Genomic DNA, 13,525 nt, shown 5'->3' with positions numbered 1-13,525 from the left:
TTAAATATAATTAAATTGTGATTTTTGTTGAACCAGTTAAAATAATTTCTACTGCAGAGTTAATAGCTTAGTAAGTCATTTTGAAGTTACAATCACAAACTTCAATGTATTTTTTTTGAAAGTAGATTTTTCCACTGAAAAAAATGGTGTTTAAAAAACTGTGGTATGTATGTCAATATCTTGCAAAAACTACATCAAATTCTTGTCATTTTTTATGCACACATTGTCCAGTATGCTGAATCAATCAACTATAATAGCTAAAGTAAAACTAAGTAAAAAAAAGAACAACCAAAGTCCAAAGAAAATTAAAATATTACAGGAAAAACTGGCCTGCTTGGAAGCAAAAATAATGAGAAATATAGAATGACTGTGTTTTGCAAAATGTTTTATCCCCCTTGGAAACTTTGATTAGATTATAATCTGATTTGCTGAATTAATCAGTAGGCATCTATCGGAGAAACCTTTGTCAACATTACATTTTCATTACTCTAGAAGTCATCAGAACATACAGAACATTCACTGAAAAACTTGATATTAAGAAGAATTTAAAACTTTTGTCCTGTATTTATAATTCAGTACAGATTGACATTTTGTTATCCAATGTTTCATAAATGCTTCTGAAATTGTGGTTTATTGACATCACTTCTGAGCAGAACTAAAGCTTTATTTATTGATGCATATCTGCAATTTGCATGGCATATTTGACCTGGCAGCGCAAAGGAGGAAGCAAAACAGCAAAAGAAAATAGCTGGAAGAAGGTAAATTCAAAGAAATGAATCAGATCAATTTAACTTGGCCAAAACTCAAGCACAAGTGGAATAAAAATAAATCACAGTACAAGCTGGAAATAATGTCATATTCACAGTCTGTTGTAACAACATTACATAACAGATTGTTTCTGTGCTCATCACCTGCTGTGGAAGATTGCAGACAAATTAGAGACCCTACTGCACCAAGAGGAGCTGCTGCCATTTATGCATAAATATATATTAAGCTACCTTGATACAGGAGATTAAATGACACCAAGCAGTGTCTTAGAAATCTTTTAGTATTTCATCATATAGGAGCATGCATGCTGCTGTGAAAATATCTGGATGTGATTGTCTGCAGGCATTTCTGTGTCCAGGTAGGATCGATACTCTGTCATCACTCCGGAGTGACCTGGTTTCTGCGCTGCTCAGTCATCCATCAAACAAAAACAATCTTTTTACCCGGGATGTTCCAGAAATAGAAAATGGAAATATTGTGTCAGTAGTGTGCTGGGGTTTTTTCTTACAAAAGAAATGTATAAAAGTGTGATAGTTGGCAAAGTAAAATTTCTTTATATACAGGAATGATACCAACAGATTTAGCTGAACTGACCCATAAACATTAGGAATAAAACAGTGATTGTATTTTGTGAGCAGAGATTAACTACAAGTGCACCTCAGTAATTAGAGAGTTAATGTATTTCATAATACCAATTCAAATACCAAAATGCATATAATAAATGCAATAATTAGTAAGCAATAATATATTTTTAATTTTTGCAAATATTGTTTTCAGCTGTTCCTTTCACTGTGTCTGTCCGGTGCACATTTTTGGCAAAAAGTAGAGAAACTTGAAATGATGCCCTTTTCTTGACTACTTTTAGTGCACACACACTTGTATTTTTGCTAAAAATTACATAATCAGTCTTTCCAGAATTCACATTTTCCCTCTGGTATATTTCTGCTGCTCCTCTTCATTTATGCATTATTTTCAATGAATGCAGCTGTTAATGTTGCGTCTCTTCGTTTTTCTTACCAAGTGTGCCTCATTATGTGGCACACATAATGTTTAGCTATGGAGTTTTTCCTGGATTAAATCTTTAACAAAACTATTGTTGCCATTAGTTTTATGTAATATCTTTGTTTGGTTTAATGTAACTGTCTGCTCTTCTTTAAATGATTGTTTTACCAATTAGCATAAATGCTACATTGCATATGACTGACATATTTTTGTGTTGATCTGTGACCAGATCTAAAACTTACATGACTTTATTGCTTTGCAGCTGAATTTTCCATTACTTTACATGAATTGAGTTTGTCTTGAAGTACCTTGAGCTGTTAAATTAATAAAATGAAATAAAAACATTCCATTGGAAAACCATAATTATTGACTGCAAAAGAACATTTTAATCAAACTAAGAGATTAAATAAAAAATCTTCAGAAGTTCCAGTTTTTAATTGAGCTCGTTTTCAGATTGTGCACTTTTGAATGTCATCAGGATCTACAAACTGACAATGTTGTTCTTACCCATTTTTGTTCTTTTTTCACTGAATTTATAAGTTTAAAATCTAATTTTTACACATTTAATGTAATATTTACTATAATTATGATTACTTTTCTACTTTATGTGGACAAATGCTTTAATTACCAGTGAATTTTGGAGTTATAAATACAATCTGATGCAACTTTCGCTCACTGGACCTTCAAGAAAGAAAATCAGCATGCTGCAGAATAAAATGAATGAAAAATATATAAAATAATCCATTTAAGACTGGTTTACAAACGAGAAAGGAGCCAGAATGTATGGTAATACATTCATACTCGTTGGTCTCCTCTAAATTTCCATTCCTCAGCTTCCTCCTTCTCTCCTGCACCTCATTTGATCCTCCTCTTTACTTTCCTCTCACAACCGTAGCCACTCTTGCATGTCTCCAGCTGTCAGGGTGTGTCAGAACAATGGAGGCAGCACTTCTCAAACGAGAAATATTACAGTAAACCTTTCCTCTCTTGCAAACTGTAACAACTGGTTGGAACAGGGGACATTTTTGAAAGAAAAGTGTTGAAAGCAGGACTGAATGTAGTTACATGCCAAGTTCATATTTCCATGAAAACAACGCTTTTTTATTTTTACACAGTTAAGGGGTAATATATATTTTCTACAAAACGTTTTTATTGTCTGTTGTAAATGGCATAAGGCTGCATTTGTGCTTCATAAGAAAAGTGCTTCATAAAATAAACAAGTGCTTTAAAAAGCAATATGAAGGTGAATTTATAAAAGTTTGGTAGTTTATACGATTTTTGTGTTTTAAATGTGATGATTCATGACCTTTGACCACGGTTGCAACAGGTGTATGAGAGAAACTCAGATTTCTTAGTGGTTTCCCTCCCAGGCTCTTTCTGTTTGAATTTAGAAGCATTTTCAGAGCAGAAGTAATAAATGTATTTTTTTATTGCTCTGTAGAAACCCTTCTGATTCAGAGCTAGCAGAGTGGAAAGAAAAATGAATCAAATTTTACAACATTACATAAAAAAAACAGTATAAACCTTCAGCTGGCAAGACTATTCTGGGGGAAACAGTTTAAGATCACCTAAAAGGTTTTGTGACAGGTGGGTTTAATACCACAAACACATTCCAGTATTTTATTATTTTTTGAACATTGATGTTTTTATGGAGTGAATTCTCAGAAAACCTGAGTTATACCAGAGAGACTTCTCTCGTTTTAAGCATTTAAACTGCAATTTATGTCAAAATGTCTCTGGATGGTTTTGAATGTAATTTGTTGTCCACATTTTGTCAGGAAACAGTTGGATTGATTTATCTAAGAAACCTGATTGGATGGCATATTTAAGAACTTGAAGACATGCAGGATGGCATGAAAACATGCTAAATAATAACATGCTGATAAAAAAATCTAGAAAAGGATATTAAGAAGCTCTAATGTTTAATGTTTTTCATATTCTGTAACATTTGCTTTTTCCTCGTCGTTTCTGGTGGTGCACAGCTTTTCGATGCACAATAAATAATTCACTCCACCTTAAAGAAGTTTCTATTTGTGTGTCGGTTTGTGGAAATCTGTGTGTCTGGATGGTTCTGCCTCCCACACACTCCGTGCACTTTCTGCTCCAGTCAGAGATCACATCTTTTAATGGAAACACTTGAAGGTAGAGAGAGGCTGGGATCACCAGAGTAAAGGTTCTGTTTTATGTTTTGGGGAGGAGAAACAATCTGAGTTCTGGAGCAATTTTAAAGCAAAATGTCTGCCATATTCCTCCTGCAGTACGTCTACTGTTCACAAGACATGAACTCTTAATTTGACGCTCATTCAGCAATTTGCTCACCTATAATGCCAAGATGAGGACTTAAATTAATTTATTCAAGTCTGTTTTCTATTCACAATAATAAACCTGTGTAGAGTCTGGAGTCTCGGTCCTTTTAATTTCTTCTCTGCTATTTTCCATTTTAAAAAAACTAAAGTGCCATTTTTACAAAGAATAAATTTGTATATACAAATTCAAAATTTTACTTGGTGAAAAACAACAACACAGATTGTGTGTTGTGTTAGTTACTGCAAGTGCAGTTTACAGCAGCTCATAACTGCTGATCAATAACTGAGGGGCAGGAAGTGAGTCCGACCTTGCTCTTTATTTGGACGCGTGAACAGACCAGAAATCATGGACCTGCTGGCTACTCTGACCACTATTTTTAAAGTGTGTGATAAATATTTTAGGAAGTAGTTTGGGAAAAATCCATGAGACGAAAAGAAGTTGTCAAACAGCCATGCCTCCTCCAGCTGGTACTTTACTCTGGTAAACATGGCTGCCAAAATTTACTATGCAGCTGTTGCTTTAAGAACCTGTTCCACTGTGACGGCCAATCACAGACAGGAGAAGGTGTTTTAGACTGTCCTTGTCAATGACCTTGAAGGAAGCAGGATGGTGGAGATGGAGGATGAACGTAAGATTGGTTTAAAGACCAGTCATCTTCCAGTTTTCCTCTCTCTGCTCGACCATTGACTGCAACATCACCTCATCCCACTCACACAGTCCTCCCCTCCATCCTGTCTCCTGATAGGCCTGTGGAGCGTTGCATAATTCCCAGAGTGGGGGAAGGAGGAGAAGATGGGTGAGAGAGGAGGAGAAAGAGAGAGAATGACTCACGATGCAACCATAAAGCTGAAGTGCTAAAGCCTCATACTTCATCACAAGCAGGAAGAAACTCCAGCAGTTTTTCTGCAGCTTTATTATTAAAGTGAATGTATTAGTTATTTTACACACTTCATTAAAATTTTACTTTGTCTATTGAATGCAGGTTTAAAAAGATGTGACACTTGCTCTCAATGTAAAAATAATTAAAATTCAACAAAAAGTGTTGGATAAATGTGCATAATAGATTAGAAGTGCAATGAGCTAAATGTCAATTCAAACACACAATGGCACTGAAAAAACATTGTGAAAAATATTGAGATGTTTTGTAATCACTTAAAAAACAGCACCCACCCTTTTTCTATACATGTACGTAACTGGACATACGGGTAGATGATCTGGATGTAGAATTTCACTGCAGTTTTCCTCAGAACTCCACTAAGAAAGAAGTGGATTTATATCACTAAACTGCTGCACACAGAAATTGTTCTCAATCATATTTTTGCATTTGCTTCCTGTGAAATCAATGGAGAAAATGGCTAAAACTACATTTCTGATAATACAGTTTTGTTTATTTGACATCATTAATTTACATTTATTGAGACAATGATAAATTAAAATTTGTATGATTTTTTTTGTGTGCGATAAATCAATGGGTGAGAGCCTGGTGCACCCTGGGTAAAATGCTCCAAGAAACATATTGAGTTAATAAATGTCACAATCAATTAATGGATATGAATAATGCAATTTTACATCCTCATTCTCTATTTACTCAGTTTAGATGATGAACTAGTTGTATTTACTAAAGTTATCTTGATAAATCAAATCCTCATAGTCACTTACATGTATGAATAATTTGCCAGTGGAAGTATAACTTTATCAATATCAAAGAATTATTGAAGCAATACAAGGTACTATATCTTGCTGTAAAGTTACTTGTATGTTAAGTTTGTCTTTTTTCAAGTGTACCAAAATATTTGCACTAGAAAATGAACCAAAATTAGTTGGTAAGATTTTCTGTTTTTGTAGTGGAGGGAAGAACAGATCTGTAACATTTTCACAGTATAAAAATAATTCCACTCGTGTAAAGAAATAGAAAAGTAAGAATTTTCTCATCCAGGTAGTAAAAATCTAAGACACTCAAGTGAATCAATTTGCAAAGTAAAACCTCAAGTCTACATATTCTAAATCTATCAAAAGTTTGATTTCAGCAAGTTCATGTTCTGAGTTAGGTTGTTTATATTGGTTAAATACTTCAATGCTTCTCCTTTAGATCTGCCAACCAGCTAGCCAGAGTAATGAAACAACCTCAGACATCCATCTTCTCTCTCTCCCTGTCCTCTTATCTTCTGTAATGTTGATGTTTCATTTGGCCCACAAACAAATGCCGCCCTGGTTTCTCTGGGAATCCATGTCTGGGTGACCTTGTAGAGGAAATCACAGGCGGTCCATCATGTACCGGCGTAGGGAGCCTTAGATTCGATAAGACCCGAGGATAAAATTGGTTAATTTACTCCACAAGGGCCACACGGGGCTTTGCTGTGCCTGGGGAAATCTACAGGCATTAAGCCAGTTATGGCATCCTAAATGTTGCAATTTTTTAAAAACACACCGGGTTTTGAATTTTCTGTATAACTTTTCCAGTTCAGGCATAGCAAACCAACAGATCACGTGTCAAAGTCGAGGCCCAGGGGCAAAATCTGGCCCACCGTAGCTTTTAATGTGGCCCTCTAGACTCCAGACGCCAAATTACCTCCCTCCAGAATTTTTTAATTTACGCAAAAATCAAAAGATTCACACATATTTTGCTCCAATTCATCCCTGATTTCACTGGAAATTTTCCACAAAAGTGGCCAGAAACAGACGGTTTACATGCGATTCCCATCCGCAGGAGGCAGTATTTCTTACTTCTACTACACTGCTGACTGAGTTTTATTTAATGTCAGTTATAATATGATGATCTGAAACACTGAAATGTAACAAAAGAAGCAAAAACAATTATATGGTTGTACGAATAAGCAATCTAGTTGCTCTAGGTGTCTTGTGTTGTTTAGCACCTTCTTGTCTGCCACCCTCTCTTCCATTTTTCCTCTCATATCAGTCACACTTTTCTTTTGTCTCTGCTCATGCTCATCCCTCCCTCGCAGCCCGTCACGCTGTCACCTCTCAGGCTCCATCCATCTATTACACAGACAGCTGTTGTTCCTCTCTGATTGGCTCACCATTTTATCCCGGCTGTGGCTCGGCGCCGTCTAAAATGGATCCCCTTCGCGGGACTCATGGAGACGCCGAACCTGCAGAGTGATTTAACTTTGTGTGCCGGCAGCTCTGACAGCAACGTTAATAGGAAAAAGTCTATGATTTAGTGCATTGAGGTTTGTCTGCTATGGACTTTTATGAAGTGAATTTCTGACATTACGAGTCGTTTATAGTGTGTTAATGTAAACATTTGGGATTTTTTTCCCGTTCATATTTAGAGATTTTGGTTTCTCTGTATGAGGTGAATATAACTCACTTTATCTGTTATGACTGGATGGCATTTCACAACTAGACCTTCTGTCCTCTCACACCCACATTCCCGACGTTCCCTGGTCGCCGTATCTCGACCTTATTTCCACTGCATCTATGAATGAATGTGAGAAAAAAGTGAATGAAAAAGAGAGAGAGATGGAAAGAGAGGAGGGGGATTATAGTGAGTTTAATTTTAGACACGACACGTAATTCCCTCGTTTTTCCAGGGCTTCTATAAATAAACTCTGCTCTCACTCTCAACCCCTGTTCTCAACTACACGATCGCTGTTCGATGGGTAACATGGGAGGGTGGGGGCTGTTGCTAAGCAACCGTATCCTGAATTGGGAGGTCATGTGATTGGCGGATGACTGCCACCATGATGAACCCACATGTAGGCTCAGTGGAAACATCTCTAGATATCAGTCTTTACTACAATAATAGCTTTTCTTCCATTCTGTGAAGTCATGATAAATCCATCCACAAAGTGACAGACGGGTTTTTCTGCCGTCTGACTGCCTGATGGTTCTGTCTGGTTTAACTGCAGTGTTATGTAACGGCACATCCAGGCTTTTAGGTGGTGGGATAATGGGCTGCAGCTCCTTTAATGGACGGCTGTAGATTAACCCGGCCTCTTAACGCATCACTTAGTGCACAAGAAGGTAACAACTGAGGAATTTACTCTTACTGTGGTTATTTAGTGACTGAGTAACAAGTGGAAGAAAATCCAGATTGATGATAAAACCTGTAATCACTGGTGACAGGATCTGGGTTTGGAAAAAAGATTCCAGTTTTCAAAGATTGGTGACTTCAGACTCACTAACTTCAGCAGTTCTCAGCGTTTCCCAGATCGTAACAGAAACTTTCCCATAGATCTAAACCAAACATTTCCAGTTCACCTCAGGTCTGTCACTAACCCAACCAGAAACAAGAAGAGATGATCAGTTAACAACCTTTCTTTTCAAATCTGTTCAAATGACTCCGCAGTTCTGATGATACGATTACAAAAACACTTCGTCAAACATCGTCTGATACTACATACACAAAACTGTGGTCAGACATGGACAGCAGCTTGCACAGAGTCAGACTGGGAAGGCTATTCATCAAACAGAACAGAATACGCTCAAACAAGAATGAGTAATCTCAGATGATGTTGGGTAAATAAACTCTAAAAAGTCACTTAAAGCCATAAAAAGGAAGATCTTCATCACAGAGACGAGTATTCCTCTCGCTGCAATTCTAAAATTGAGTTAGAGCCTAAACTTTAATTGAGGTGAGTCCAATTAGTTGTAATCTCTCAACAGTACACACAAACTCCTGCTCTTTCCCACCACTGAGTCAACATCCTGCAGCCAGAAAGTCAGATTATGATGTCCAGGGATTTCTCCTGGCAGAAACCAACTAAATATGGAGGGGGCTTCCCGACATCGGCTGACCCCCAGGAGCCCAGCCTCAGCCACCAGCTGCTCGCTGCCATGCTCCCCGGCCCCCAGGAGGGAACCCTGGAGTCGCAGTCCGGGAAATGGTTGCCGATTGCTGTGGTCTGCAATTCGTCAAGATCATGATTCACAAAATATGCTGGTGCTTTTTGTCCAGCCGTGTGTAGCACAATAAGCTAATTGATCATTTTTCTGCAGGCATCCATCAGGACGGCTCTTCCAGGGAGCTCTGAGGGATTTTCATACCATCAGGGAAATTAGAGAATCCTCTGGACCACAGCGGCGTTCAGAGTCTGCAGCAGTTTCTAAAGCTTTCAGAGACCCAACAGATTCAGCAAAGTGTTTCTCCGTCTTTCATTCCAGCTTTAGAAAATTTAGTAAAATGTTGAATATTTTCTGTGCAGATTTTCAGATGAAAACGTCTCAAACAAATAAATAAGTCAGATTGTTTCATATTAATTTGCAAAATGCAATAATTGTGCCTTCAAAAATAGCTTTGAAAACCAATTGTTGGTTGGTGAAAAAGATGAAACCATCCAAATCCATATTCAGAAACTAAAACTACGCTTTTCTTCCTCAATAGAAGAAAAACAGTTATTGATCTTTTTTTCTGTCATTCCTTGAATTTTGTTTAACTTGAATTTAGTTTTTTCTAATTTAATTTATCATGCCAATTTTCAGTTTTCAACATTTTAGTTTATCAAGTTATTCCACAAGTCTTTTTAAATTTATACATAAGAAAAAAACACAAAGAAAAGAAAAAAACTGTCACAGTCTCTGTTCTACCGCTGATCTGACGACATTCTAAGGCGAAAGAGGAAGTGAGCTTTAGGATCACGCCTTCCTGAGCATTCACCTTGACGGTGCACTAAACCCCCCTAAACACTCCTCTGCCCGGCTCTCCCATTGGACTGTCTACGGGAACGGAGTCCGCTCTGATTGGACACCGAGACCCAGCCTGTTTCTGGGCTGTTTCCATGGAGATCACTATGGCCTCATCCAGAAGCAGACGATCAGAGCAGGATGGGGAAGGAGTGAGAAATGATGACGGGCTTGTGGAGTGTGTGAGAAATGTGCGAGAAGGGAAGAACGAAATGTCGAGGAATTAATGGAAAACTGCAGCCATGATGGAGAACGTTGCTGCATCCTACTAATTTAACACTGTAAGCCTGAAAATGACTGTCCTCCAGCTGTGCCACACAGGAACATTATTAGCATTTGATGAACATTTCTGAACTACTCACAATCGCTCAGGCAGAAATGGAGACGCCTGTTTCTGCAGCATTTTCCAGTAGGAAACAAGAAAACCACACAACTGTACAGTAATTGTAGTTATGTACAACCAAATAGATATTTTCCTGAATATGTTTTAATCTTAAAAACATGTTTTCATGAAAGATTTTAGAGTCCAAGATAAAGAAGTGAAGAAACATCTCAGCAAAGCTTTCAGTCCTGAGCTGCTCTAATTGTCTTATTTAAAGATCCTTCTTTTTATCTAAGCTAAAAATAAAAGGCATCCGGTATGATTCATCTGAGCGCACTGTGCAGCACAGCTTGAAGAAACCTGCAGGAACAATTCAGACCAGGATAGTTACCTCCCTGTAAAAACAACCTGAAACTATCTGATCTTTACCAGATGCAAAAATGACTAAATATATATAACCAGACTTTAAAGTCTGGATGCCAGATCAATCTACTGCATGTGTTTATATTAAAAAGAAAAACAAACAAAAAAAAAACAACAACAAACAAACAAAAAAAACACAAAAGAAAAACAACAATAATAAAAAAACCAAAAAAACAAAAAACACACCGATCTTAATCCAGGGCTCCATGTCCTCCTGAATCTGGCCCTCTGGATGTCCCATCAAATTCACCCCAAGGTGACAGCATAGCGTAGCGTAGCATAGCATAGCATAGCATAGCGTAGGACAGAGTAGCGTAGTGCTCAGTTCTCCATCCCAGACTTCACTGCTCTCAGTTTTCACATTGAATGTTGAAGTTCCTGACCGGACGACTAGAGAAAGACTAATTATGTTTTTCTATTTTTAAGACCCACAAAGAAATTAAAGATTTTTTTGCCTAATAATAATAATAATAATAATAATAATAATAATAATAATAATAAAAACACAACTACACTCTTCAGAGTGGAGACTGTTACTGAGGGAAGAAGCTACAAGTTTCCAAGTTGGAAACAGATGTTTGTGATTAATTCAGACTGTAAGAGAGAGTGAGACTTTCAGCAGATAACAGGAAGTACAGTAGTGTGTTTTCAACCTGTGCCTGTCACAGAACACACTAGAGGGAACAAACATATGCAGCTGTTTTTGTGTTGATTATTGTTTTAATTACTAATAAAAGAGTTAAAAATGTTCGCTCCAAATCTGTGTTTTAGTTTTAAAATAACTGGAAAACTCTTATTGGAACAGATATCTGATGTTATGCAGTGTTGCTTCTGCTATTGTGAATATTTTATGACTGCTAATGTTAGGAAAGGATAAAAACATTTTTAATGTCATGTAAAAACTGTAACTGAAAGAGAGCCTTTTGTTTTTTCTACAACACCTCAGAGAAATTTAAACTTAAAGAATCATTTCTTTATGGAAAAATGCAGGTGAATCAAAGTGATGAATCATCACTCAGAGCTTTGCTCCTTTCAGGAACATCAAATTGCCCCTTTTGTGTCCGTCATAAACTTTTCAGCAATTCCTTTTCCTGCAGGAAGCCAGATTAAAGAGCAACAGCAACACAAGCAGAACTGTGAGGGAGACAATTTATGGCACAGCAGATGATTTAAAAATGAAAACAAAAGTGGAGCCACTTTAATCAGATGGAAACTGAGAGGGAAAAATGCCAGACGACTCACCAAGCCAAGCTACGATTTATCAAACATTTTCTATTTTTAAAAATGAAACCAACAAAATTTAGAAACAAACTAGTGACACTGCGTGGGAAGTATTCACTAGAACTTCTCTTACAGACAAAAATCAGTCAGTATTCCTTAAAAATCAACAGTTTAAGAAAAGAATAAGGAACGTGCAGGAAGATTCAAAACATCTACAAAGAGATTAATTAGTAAGATTTGAACTTTATCTGCAGGTGAAAACTTTCAACATTTCCATAGTTTGAAAATGGAGAAAGAAGTTCTAACATTCATAAGAGTTCCATATCTCCACCATCCAAAAACAAGAAATGTTAATGCACGTCATGCAAAAATACAATTTCCTAAAATATTTTTAAATTTCTCATGTTTGCTTTAGATTAGGGATGCCCACCTGCAATCCTCCAGAAACACTGTGCTGCAACTTTCAGATACTTTCCTCCTTCAACTCTCCTCAGTGAAAATGCTGAATAACCTCCTTCGTTCCAACTCTGCAGAACTTAAACATTTCTGTTAGGAACACGTGACTTTAAATTCAGAACCCTCCTCCTCATTTCTTCTTCTGTGGTATTTCTTAAATTAAATTCTCCATGCATTTCTAAACTCTTCTGTAATTTCCCCCCCATGTGGAACATGGAATTTATTTTTACATTTAATTAATTTTTTCATGAAAATATTGTTTTCCATATTGTAGAACTGTCAGTGATGCTCCTTTTTTGATCAAATACACATTATTTCTAGTTTGTGTTAAAATTTAAATATAAAGCTTAACATTATACCTGATCTATTCAAAGTATTTCAGTGTTACTTTTATGGCACCGACCGCAGTTTTAAATTTGAATTAAATGGCAAATTAAAGGTCTTTTTAAAAAGATAAACTGTGACTCACTTAATAAAATGAAGCATTACTTTTGTTTTTGCAGTAACAAAACATGTCATTTTACTTTAGTGGTTATTAATTCTAGAAATGAGAATCCAGGTTTCATTCCTGATCTTCACCCAAACCTAAGGAGCCATTTTCACTCAGTGATGAACTGATGATGATGATGATGCCCTCTTCCTCCTGACCTTTCATCCTTTCTGCTGTCGCTTCCTGAAGCTCCATCTCGTCTCCATCCATGAGGAGGAAGTGACTATGCAGCTGACTGCGCCCTCTGCTGGAAGCATGCTGGAACAACATCTAGATTGAGAACCAGAAAAATTCTTATTTTTAAGCAAGGAAATAAACATGCACATATGTAAATAAAAATCAGTTAAACATTGTTAGATATTTACATAAACTATAGATAAATTAGTCAGATCGGGATTATTCAATCAAAAAAAAGTTAATCAGAAGAAAAATGTTTTATTTGGGAATAGAATAAATGCTTAATTATAGCATTATATTTTATAATTATAACAATATCAGCTGTAATACTATTATTACAGCTGATATTTTATAAGTGGAAAACTTGTCATATTTTTGGTGTACAATAAACCTCTGTTAAATAGTGAGAAATAAATGTCAGCTTAGTAATTTTGCTTCATTTAAACATTGAGTTGTTCCTACCTCATTAGTAAAAGTTCAGATATAATATATGTTGGTTACTATAAATAATGAGCTTTAAACATGCTTTATGAACAAGACGTTTTCTGCAAAGATTAGATTTAATTTTTACAAACCAGTTATTCTTTTCAGACTATATTTTCCAAAGTGTTTCAATTTCTATGACAATTGTGAACCATTTGTCAAATAATTAGGCCCGAGCAGCTAAGCGCTGCGAGAGCCTATTGAAACTGTACTGTTTATTAGGCCCGAGC

General features: G+C 36.4%; 1 long non-coding RNA gene across 1 annotated transcript; it reads right to left on the bottom strand.

Moving 5' to 3' along the window:
- Positions 1 to 3,346: 3,346 nt before the first annotated feature.
- LOC106955584 (uncharacterized) lies at positions 3,347 to 12,912 on the bottom strand. The gene is made up of 3 exons (XR_001426613.1): positions 12,794 to 12,912; positions 7,409 to 7,516; positions 3,347 to 4,815 (listed from the first exon to the last, which is right to left on the bottom strand). It is a non-coding gene; the product is annotated as an uncharacterized LOC106955584 (long non-coding RNA).
- Positions 12,913 to 13,525: the final 613 nt, after the last annotated feature.

This window comes from Poecilia latipinna, unplaced genomic scaffold (genome assembly GCF_001443285.1).
Source record: "Poecilia latipinna isolate Pla-1442-1.1 unplaced genomic scaffold, P_latipinna-1.0 Scaffold39, whole genome shotgun sequence".
Lineage (NCBI taxonomy): Eukaryota > Metazoa > Chordata > Actinopteri > Cyprinodontiformes > Poeciliidae > Poecilia > Poecilia latipinna.
Note: the sequence above shows the minus strand (reverse complement) of the source record. Positions and strands in the feature narration are given on the sequence as shown.